This window comes from Capsicum annuum, unplaced genomic scaffold (assembly GCF_002878395.1).
Source record: "Capsicum annuum cultivar UCD-10X-F1 unplaced genomic scaffold, UCD10Xv1.1 ctg75904, whole genome shotgun sequence".
Classification (NCBI taxonomy): domain Eukaryota; kingdom Viridiplantae; phylum Streptophyta; class Magnoliopsida; order Solanales; family Solanaceae; genus Capsicum; species Capsicum annuum.
In genome coordinates, this window is record NW_025886151.1 from 1 (window position 1) to 9,631 (window position 9,631).

General features: G+C 39.5%; 1 pseudogene; it reads left to right on the forward strand.

The window, feature by feature from the left end:
* The first annotated feature begins 287 nt into the window (after window positions 1-287).
* LOC124894602 lies at window positions 288-890 on the forward strand (annotated as a pseudogene).
* Window positions 891-9,631: the final 8,741 nt, after the last annotated feature.

Consider the following 9,631-nt stretch of genomic DNA (forward strand, 5'->3'; position numbering starts at 1 on the left):
TTGACAATTTGTCACAAATTAACAATTAACTCATTACTCCATTTATTAAGGGATTAACATATAAGGCCAACTAAAGTGCATTATTGAGTAATCACCATTACTTATCAATTAATGGGATAACATTTTCTAACCCCCAATCAACATAGTACATAGAATAATAACATCAATTGTTTGAGGGTGTAGCATGTATACCTTTTAATAGTTCATATTTTTCACTCTCAATGTCTACTCAAAATCAAAAGAATATATTATCTCTTATTCTTTTCTTACAACTTATTTTATCAAACATGGCAAAGAAATCTAGTAGCATGGATCGTCAAAAGATCAAAATTGCCAAGATAGAGGTCAAGAATTACCTCCAAGTTACCTTCTCAAAACGTCGCTCTGGTCTTTTCAAAACAGCAAGTGAACTGTGCACTCTCTGTGGTATTGAAATAGCCATCATAGTTTTTTCTCCTGCAAGAAAAGTCTTTTCCTTCGGCCACCCTAATGTTGAGTCCCTTATTGATAGGTTCCTCTCGAGAAATAATACTAATAATAATCCAATCGCAAATAATTCACTTCAACTTGTTGAGGCTCATCGAAATGCTAATGTTTGTGGGCTCAATTTGCAACTCACTCAAATTATTGGTGAGGTTGAAATTGAGAAGAAAAGAGGTGAATCACTTGATCAAATGAGGAAAACTAGTCAGAGCCAATGTTGGTGTGAAGCTCCCATAAGTTAACTTGATTTGCAAGAACTTGAACAATTAAAGGATTCAATGGAAGCTTTGAAAAAATATGTGAATAATCAGGCAAGCAAGTTTATGGTTAATGAGATTGCTAGTTCTTCTACATTTTTTGGTGATAATAGTAATGGGCTCTTTGACAACTATGATAACAAGCTGTAACGCCCCGCATTTTGGGCTACAAGATAGACCATGATTTCGATGTGTTGATAAATACCGAACCCATAAATCCTATGCCAATATGGTGTGTTTATTCTATGTGTAGCATGAGAATCCATCCAAGCTTTAATTTAGACCATAGGGGTCATCTGACTCAAGGACGACTTGAGAACTACTTTGACTGATTAAGCTTAAGTGGACATTATAGTGTGTGCCAATTTATATCTACCCTGATTCCTTGTATATGTTGTATTAGAAAGCCTAATATGTGAAAAATGATAGGTTTCTGAGTTAGCTTTCCAACGATACCAATTTTGGTAAAATCTGGCACCCGAGCAAGAAGTTATGGCCCTTCAAAGTGATATGCGCCGCCTGAACAGTCACCCATGGCCACTGGAAAGCATAGGCGAAGCCTAGGCGACGCCAATGTAAACATAGGTGATAGCCTAGGAGGCGCCTATGTAAACATAGGAGATAGCCTAAGCGGAGCCTATGTAAACATAGGCAATGGAATGGGTGGCGCCTATGTAAAGAATTCAAGTGACTTAAACACTCCGTTTTTGCGGTAAAATGGTCCTTTTCCACCCTTACTTAGCTTTAAACATGAAATTCAGTTCCCAAAGACCCCAAAATGCACCTTCATTCATCAAAATTATTTAAGAACTCTCCTTAGGATTTCAAAATAAAGACCCAATTAACTCAAGATTTAGCCGTGGGTTTTTGAAACCAATTACATATTTGGAATCCCCAAAACGTAGGCATCAAGAAGCATCTATCATATTCGTATATAGAGGTATGTGGGGTTATCCTAAAATCTCATGGGTGTAGTTTTTATGAACATTCATGCTTTTAAATAGGGGTTTTCAATCAAATGCTAATAACTTGCTTTCAATCAAACCATGCATATGTGATTTGAGATTTTCCATGGAAGTTTGATAAATATGAATAATAAATTACTTTCGAATTCCCATGATAATGTCTTGATACCCCATATCATATTGTGACCAACAAAATAGAGCATGGATTTAAAATAATTATTGTTCACCACTTGTAAGTGATGAAGCACCTTGGTTGGTTGATTACTTGCAAGTCGGGTATGACGATACCCTACAGAATATGATATGTGATTGAATTAGATAAAATTTGAATGTACTGATTTTACATGAGATAGGTGGATGCCCGAAGAAGGCGTTTGAGTGTAAGGGCTCATCACTGAAAACCGTGTTTGCTAACACGGGAATTTGGTACCTTGCTAAGTGATCTTGATTACTTGACTTTATGTCATTCCCAAATTGGGATTATAGGTAGGAGCCCCGGCTAAGTGATCTTGGGCACTACCATTGGGTCAAGACACCATGCTGTGTGATCTTGTGTGTCTTCCCCTCACGTATACTCTAATCTCGGCGGCAATTAGGGTTTGACAGTTGGTGTAAATTATGTAGGGTATTCCACCTAGCTCAGCTGCATTTCATTGTTATTGAAAACAATTACGTTATACCCATCTATTTTCAAATGATTTGATATGAAACTGCTTTATAATGGCTCTCAACTATATTTTGTAAAAATATTATGTTTTGTTTTGATATCTCTGCGTGCCAGTACTTTTATGCTAACCCCCTCCCCTCTCCAACCTCCCAGGTTCAGAGGCCCAGTCTAGGGGTCAAGAGAATCAGTAGATCATTCAAACAGAGTTACAGAGACAAGCGGAGAGCCTTCTATGTTTCGAAAGGTCTTATGTTCTGTAGTCCTTTTATCTTATATTTAGTTTTGGGGTTTACTGGGGGCCTTGTCCTAGTTTATATACAGTTAGTTGACCCAGTCATTTGTTAGAGATTTTCACAGACAGTTGTTTAGAGGTTGATTGATGTTGGGGGAACTTTATTTCCCTATTATTGTTTCTTTTCATATATATGACTATGTTTCTGAATTATTGTGTTTCTTTCGCATTACTTTAATCATATGAATTAGGTGCATGATTACCAGACAGACAAGGGTGTTTCGGGCCTTCATGGTTCGAAATGCTAGTCACGGCCAGGCCCTGGTTCGGGTCGTGAAAAACTTGGTATCAAAGCACGGTTCATAGTCCCAGGGTGTCTGCAAAATCACGTCGGGTAGAGTCCTGTTTATGGGTGTGTAGCGCGCCACACTTATAAGCAGGAGGCTACTAGGCATTTAGGAAATTTTTCCCTTCTTTGTGATTTAGTTCATGCTTCAGAGTATGAACTGTCCCCTAATCAATGATCACTTGTATTTCAGTAACATAGTTATGCCTCCACATCGTATCATCGATCAAAATGCTCAAGTAGATGAGGTCTATCCCACCCATGGGATGTGGACCCGTAACAGGGCTTACACTCCAAAATTTGTCCCTACTCTGGGAGTCCCTCCAATCCTGACCAGTCCACCTCGGGCTTCGCAGACTAATGTCAACCGTCCCCCAATTCCTCTGAATGATATTTCAAACGTAGAATTCGGACGGTCTTTTCATATGCTGACACAGTTGGTAGCTAATCAGGCTTAATAATTGGAAGATATTGGGTCTACATCTATTATATCTAAGCCTACTAGAGTCGGACATTTCATAAAGATGAACCTACCTAATTTTACTGGCACTAGGGTGGAGGAAGATACACAGAAGTTCGTCGATGAGATGGAAAAAATCTTTAAGGTAATGCATGTGGATGAGGTTGAAGGGGTGGAACTAGAAACTTATCAGCTCAAGGATATTGCAAATAAGTGGTATGCCGACTGGGAGGATACAAAAGGTGAGAGTGTTGAGCACACAGTTTGGGGAGAATTTGTGGAATCTTTCCTTGATTGAGTCTTTTCTCTGGATTTAAGAGAGGCCAAAGTGGAGGAGTTTATGAATCTGAAGTAGGGCAGTATGAGTGTCCAGGATTACACTTTCAAGTTTAATAAACTAGCCCGCTATGCACCAGAGTTGACTAGTAATATGAGATCTCGGATAAGGAAATTTGTATCTGCCCTTGCTGATAACCTGGTACTTGAGTGACAGGGGGCTATGTTGAATAAGGAGTTAGACTTTGCTCGACTGACCGTTCATATACAGCAAGTGGAAGAGAAGAAAAAAAGATTGCTGAATCTAGAGAGAAAGACAAACAGTCTAAGAGAGCTAGATCTGCGGATCAGCACCAGAGTCAGCTGCAGAGTGGTAACTGGGGTAATAAGTGGTCAAAGAAGAAGATGTTTTTGAATAATGCATAGTCTGCTGCCAGCGCCCCAGTGCCCGGACCACCAATAGACAGACGATTTCAGAGTTTCCAGACTCATCATAGATTGAGAGCCCTAGATACTCAGTCGCAGGGGAGTGTGTCCCAACAGCGTCGTACTTATCCATGGTATGAGGTTTATGGGAGAAACTACTATAATTATAGCAAATTGGGTCACCTTCAGAGAGATTGTCCTTCTGCTAGAGGAAATGCGCCGGGGAGGGGGGGCTATGTCCCAAGCCGCCTCCACAGCTCCTTTTCCTAAGGGTGCCTCTTCAACTGCCGAGAGCGGTCGCAACCGGTTATATTCTTTGACTAACCTCCAGGAGGCGGAAGCTTCATTAGATGTTGTCACCAGTATGTTATGAATCTTTTCTCGTGATGTTTATGTATTGCTTGATCCCGGGTCTACTTTATCTTATGTGACCTCTTATGTGGATATTGGTTTTGGGTTTGAGCCCGAAGTTATTGTAGAACCCTTCTTTATTTCTACTCCGGTAGGTGATTCTGTTGTTTCTAGAAGGGTGTATAGAAATTGTGTCGTGTCTATTCATAGTAGGGAGATTGTGGCAGACCTTATAGAACTTGATATGATAGATTTTGATGCCATCCATGGGATGGACTGGCTCCATTCGTGCTATGCCACACTCGATTGCAGGACCTAAAAGTTCACTTTCTCTTTTTCGAATGAGACACCAATTGTATGGGCAGGGAGTTCTGTGGAACCTAGAGGTCACTTTATCTCTTATCTTAGAGCCCGAAATCTTATCTCAAAAGGTTGTATGTACCATCTAATTGGAGTAAAAGATTAAAAATTTGAAAATCTTCCTCTGTAGTGAATGAATTCCCAGAAGTCTTTCCCAAAGGTCTCCTAGGATCCCCCCGATAGGGAGATAGATTTTGGCATTGATGTGTTGCCAGTCACTCGTCCTATTTCTACTCCACCATATAGAATGGCTCCTGTGGAACTAAAAAAGTTAAAGGAACAGCTTGCAGACCACCTAGACAAAGGTTTTATTCATCCTAGTGTTTCCCCATAGGGTGCACCCATGCTCTTCGTGCGAAAGAAGGATGGGTCCCTTCGTTTGTGCATAGACTACCACCAGTTGAATAAGGTCATGATTAAAAACAAGTATCCTCTTCCTAGGATTGATGATCTTTTTGACCAGCTTCAGGGTGCTAAGTGTTTTTTGAAAATATATCTTCGTTCGGGTTATCATCAGTTGAAAGTTAGGGAGTCAGACATTCCCAAGATAGCCTTCTGAACCCGATATGGTCACTATGAACTTCTAGTCATGTCCTTCGAGTTAATTAACGCCCGTGCAGCCTTGATGGATCTTATGAATAGAGTGTTTCATCAGTTTCTTGACTTGTTCATCATTGTATTTATTGATGATATTCTGATCTATTCTAAGAGTAAAGAGAATCAGGCCAATCACCTCCGAATTATTCTTTAGACCCTTAAGGATCATCAGTTGTATGCCAAATTTTCTAAGTGTGAATTCTGGTTACATGCTATTACCTTCCTGGGGCATATTATGTCCAGTGACAGGATAAGAGTGGATCTCTAGAAAGTTGAAGCAGTGAGAAAATGGCCCAGAACCACGACTCCAACCGATATTCGGAGCTTCTTGGGTTTGGCAGGATATTACAGAAGGTTTGTAGAGAGTTTTCTTACATAGCTGCTCTGTTTACTAAACTGACTCAGACAAAGATGAAGTTTGTGTGGTCTGACTTGTGTGAAAACAGTTTTGAGAAGTTGAAGGACAAGCTGACTACTGCTCCTATTTGATCCTTCCCGAGGGTGTAGATGATTTTGTAGTTTATTGTGATGCGTCCGTGTGGTCGGTTGTGTATTGATGCACTGTGGTAAGGTGATAGCTTATGCATCTAGGCAGTTAAAGGTGCATGAGCGCAATTAACTCACTCATGACTTGGAGTTAGCAGTCGTGGTATTTCCACTTAGAATCTGGAGGCACTATCTCTATGGAGTGCATGTTGATATTTATACTGACCATAGGAGTTTGCAGTATGTTTTCTTACAGAAAGAATTGAACCTCAGGCAGAGGTGTTGGATGGAACTTTTGAAAGACTATGATATGAGTCTGCATTACCATCCTAGAAAGGCAAATGTTGTAGCCGACGCCCTCAACAGGTTGTCTATGGGCAGCTTTTCTCATGTAGAAGAAGGAAAGAAAGAGATAGTGAAGGATATTCACCGCCTTGAAAATCTGGGCGTGCGACTCTTAGATTCCGAAGATGGAGGGGTGATTGTTCATGAGTTAGCTAAGTCATCCCTTTGTGCTGAAGTTAAGGAGAAGCAGGTTGAAGATCCTATGTTGATGCAAATCAAGAAAGATGTGGGTCAAGAAAAGGTTATCTCATTTAAAATTGGTGGTGATGGTATTCTGAGATTTTAGGGTGGGTTGTGCGTTCCAACTGTTGATGGGCTACGGTAAAGAATCCTTAATGAGGTGCACACTTCAAGGTATGTCATTCACCCAGGCTCTACTAAGATGTACCATGATCTGAAAACCTTGTATTGGTGGAATAACATGAAACGTGATGCAGCTGATTTTTGTGTCCAAGTGTTTGAACTGTCAACAAGTGAAGGTATAACACATGAGGCCAGGTGGTACTTCCCAAGAGATAGCCCTCCCTTTATGGAAATGGGAGATGATAAACATGGACTTCACTACAGACTTCTGAGATCTTGAAACCAGTATGATTCTATATGGGTGATTGTAGATCGGTTGACAAAGTCAGCTCACTTTTTGTCTATAAGGACTAATTATTTGGGAGAGGGTTATGCTAAGATTTACATTGTGGAGATAGTTCAGTTGCATGGGGCACCAGTGTCCATTATATCCGATAGAGGTACGCAGTTTTCATCTCAGCTCTGGAGATCTTTTCAGAAGGGTTTAGGTAGACAAGTGAATTTGAACACAGCTTTTCACCCTCAGATGGATGGGCAAGCTGAGCGTACCATTCAGACCCCCAAGGATATGTTGAGGGCATGCGTCATTGATTTCAAAGGTAGTTCGGTAGATCACCTGCCACTGGTTGAATTCGCTTACAATAATAGTTACCTTGCTAGCATCAAAATGGCTCCATTTGAGGCTTTATATGGGAGGAGATTTAGGTCTCTGATAGGATGGTATAAAGTGGGTGAGACTTAGGTATATGGGTCTGATCTTGTTCATCAGGCGATGGAAAAAGTTAAGATCATTACAGAATGACTCAAGACTTCTCAGAGTCATCAGAAGTCCTATTCCAATGTTCGGAGTAGAGAACTAGAGTTTAAATTTGGTGATTGGGTGTTTCTCAAGGTTTCTCCTATGAAAGGAGTTATATGGTTTGGAAAAAGGGGTAAATTGAGCCCTCACTATATAGGGCCATATCAAATTCTAAAAAAGATTGGTACAGTTGTGTATGAGCTAGAATTGCCTGCAAGTTTGGGTTCCGTTCATCCGGTATTCCATGTATCCATGTTGAAGAAATGCATTGGAGATCATTCTCTGGTATTGCCAGTAGAGTGTATCAAAGTGACAGACTTCTTGTCTTACAAAGAAGAGCCTATTGAAATGTTAGATTGCCAAGTTCGAAAGTTGAAGAGCAAAAAGATGACCCCAATAAAGGTACTGTAAAGGAATCAGAAAGTTGAAGAAGCAACTTGGGAGTCAGAAGATAACATGAGAATTAGATATCCCAATTTTTTTTCTTCGATGGAGGAGGAGAAAGAAGTTACTATTCCTATCTTATCTTTCCTAGTCCTTTATTATGCTAGAAATCGTGTCTGTCTGTGTCCTGCGTCATCATTCGGGGACGAATGATCCTAAGGAGGGGAAAATGTAACACCCCGTATTTTGGGCTATAAGATTGACCATGATTTTGATGTGTTGATAAATCCCGAGCCCATAAATCCTATGCCAATACGGCGTGTTAATTATTTATGTTGCATGTGAGTACATCCAAGCTTGAATTTAGACCATAAGGGTCATCTGACTCAAGGACGAGTTGAGAACTACTTCGACCGACTGAGCTTAAGTGGACATTATAGTTTGTGCCAATTTCTATCGATCATGAATCCTTGTATATGTCGAATTAGAAAGCCTACTATGTCTAAAATGAAAGGTTTCTGAGTTAGCTTTCCAACGATACCAATTTTGCTAAAATCCGGCACCCAAGCAAGAAGTTATGGCTTTTCAAAGTGATATGTGTCGCGTAACCAATCGCCCATGGCAACTGGAAAGCATAGGCGATAGCCTAGGCGGCGGGAGTGTAAACATAGGCAATAGCCTAGGCGGCGGGAGTGTAAACATAGGCGATAGCCTAGGCGGCACCTATGTAAACATAGGCGATGGAATGCGCGGCGCTTATGTAAAGATTTCAAGTGACTTAAACACTCCGTTTTTGGGGCAAAATGGTCCTTTTCCACCCTTACTTAGCCCTAAACACGAAATTCAGTTCCCAAAGACCCCAAAATACACCTTCATTCATTAAAATTGTTCAAGAACTCTTCTTAGGGTTTCAAAATAAAGACCCAATTAACTCAACATTTAGCCGTGGGTTTTTTAAACCAATTACATATTTGGAATCCCCAGAACGTAGGCATCAAGAAGCACCTATCATATTCGCATATAGAGGTACGTGGGGTTATTCTAAAATCTCATGGGTGTAATTTTGTTGAACATGCATGCTTTTAAATGGGGTTTTCAATCAAACGCTAATAACTTGCTTTCAATATGATTTCTAAGTCATTTTTCTTTATGTCATGGGAATTGTTTGCCTATATACTTCAATGGTTGAAACCATGCATATGTCATTTGAGATTTTCTATGGAAGGTTGATAAATATGAATGATAAATTGCTTTCAAATTCCCATGATAATGTTTTGATACCCCATATCATATTGTGACCAACAAAAGAGAGCATGAATTTGAAATAATTATTGTTCACTACTTGTAAATGATGAAGCACCTTGGTATGTGATTGAAGAATGATGCATATATTTTTAGGTACACAAAATACTTAAGAAACTGTTGTTATTAGGATAATAAACTTAAAAAAGTAAACCAAATTAACACATAATAGGTTAACCCTTTTAGAAACAAATGTAGAAATTCAAAAGAAGTTGCACCAAGGTAATAATTAGGTAATAAACATATACCTAGGTAGAGTAATTGGATCAAAACAAAAGCAGTTCATTCTAATTTTAATAGTTCAATAACATTTTTGACCCCCAAAAAAACACATGCTACTACTTCATGAACAAGAAAAGGAAAATAAAAACAAAAACATGCTTACTTAGTAGCTAATAATGCTTTAATACTAGTACTAACTACTAATTGCTTAAAAATTGGCCATCTCCTGAGCTATTGAGTTCATAAGGAACAATTGAAGAACAATAAACAATTGCAACCTGATTCAAAAATTGATCCTCAGCTCCAAGTCTTGCTATTTTCACCGTTGAATTCGACGAAGAAGATCCATTTAACATACTCAATTCATCAA